A 1976-nucleotide genomic window follows, 5' to 3' on the forward strand; every position below is an offset into this window, starting at 1 on the left:
ACATCTTGTAATAAACCTGACCAAAGACATTAAAGACCTCTACAACGAAAATTTTAAGTCTTTAAAGAAAGAGATTGAGGAAGACCTCAGAAGATGGAAGGACCTCCCATGCTCAAGGATTGGAAGAATTAATTTTGTGAAAATGACCATCCTACCAAAAGTCATACAAAGATTCAACGCAATGCCAATCAAAATCCCCATGACATTTTTCACAGAAATGGAATAAACTATCCTAAGATTCATATGGAAGCACAAAAGACCTCAGATAGCCGAAACAACCCTGTGCACTAAGAGCAATGTTGGGGGAATTACTATACCAAATTTTAAGCTGTATTACAGAGCTATAGTCATAAAAACAACATGGTACTGGCACAGAAATAGACCCATAGACCAATGGAACAAAATTGAAGACCCAAATATGAGTAAATGCAATTTCAGCCACCTGATATTTGACAAAGGGGCCAAGAATATTCACTGGAGGAAAGACAGCATGTTCAGCAAATGGTGCTGGCAAACCAGGTCTCCACCTGTAGAAGAATGAAACAAAACCCCTGTCTTCCACCCTGCACAAAAGTCAATTCCAAATGGATCAAAGACCTCTATGTAAAGGCTGCGTCTCTGAAACTATTAGAAGAAAACATTGGCAAAAACTTTCATGATATAGGTGTAGGAAAGGATTTTCTAAACCGGACATCAATTGCTCAGGAAACAAGGGCAAAAATTAACAAATTGGACCTCCTTAAACTAAAAAGCTTCTGTACATCAAAGAAAGCAGCCAGGGAAGTTAACAGAAAACCCACAGAATGGGAGAAAATCTTCACCAGTGACACATCTGACAGAGGTTTAATATCCAGAATATATAACAAACTCAAAAACCAGAGAATCAAGACAAGAAATAACCCAGTTAAAAGATGGGCTAACAGAGAGTTCTCAAAAGAAGAAGTAAAGATGGCTATGAAGCATCTTAAAAGATGTTCAACATCACTAATAATTAGGGAACTGCAAATTAAAACCACTTTAAGATCCACTTAAGTCAAACTGGCTAAGATCGAGAGAACAAATGATACCAAATGTTGGAGAAGATGTGGGGAAAGGGGACATTCATCCACTGCTGGTAGGGCTGCAAACTTGATAAACCCCTATGGAAAGCAGTGTGGAAAACTCTTAAAAAACTACAAATGAACCTACCATTTGACCCAATTAAGCCACTCCTTGGCATATACCCAAAGAACTCATCCTATTGCAGAGACACACTTGTACATCCATGTTTGTTGCTGCTCTTTTCACAATAGCTAAGAAATGGAAGCAACCTAAGTGTCCCTCAATTGATGAGTGGATAATGAAAATGTGGTTTATATGATGGACTTTTACTCAGTGGTAAAGAAAGATGAAATCCTGACATTTGCAGGTAAATGGATGGAACTAGAATCTGTTTTACTAAGTGAAGTAACATAGACTCAGAAAAAAAAAATCAACATATGTTCTCCCTCATATGTGGATTCTGGAACCAAACCATGATAAGTAAGCATGTATCCAGACATAACTACAGGAACCAGGATAATGGAAAGGAACCAGGTAGGTAAAGGAAAAGAAAGAACCTGAAAGAGATGAACAGTAGGAAATAGGCATTAATAAGGCAGATATGGATAATAATTGGGTTAGTTTAAGTGAGGGGGGAGGGAAAAGTATACAAGGAAGCTAGGGGATAAAGGGAAAGAAGGAGCTCGAGACGTAGGACCATAGGAGAAGGGTATTATTAAGGGAGAAAGGGGGAAAATGGGGGCACCTTAATTGCAGAAATCATCATGGAGGGATGAGACAATGCGAGAAATAAATAATGTCTAGCTAGTTTTAAAAACCAGAGGGAACAATATTAGTCCAACAACCTACTGACAAATTATACATACCAGATCAAGAAATATATGTCTAGGCAAGGTTTATCTGAAAACAATTGGTCTTTGCCCAAAATTTATCCA

The sequence above is a fragment of the Nannospalax galili genome, unplaced genomic scaffold (genome assembly GCF_000622305.1).
Source record: "Nannospalax galili isolate Female #2095 unplaced genomic scaffold, S.galili_v1.0 scaffold155, whole genome shotgun sequence".
Classification (NCBI taxonomy): Eukaryota; Metazoa; Chordata; class Mammalia; order Rodentia; family Spalacidae; genus Nannospalax; species Nannospalax galili.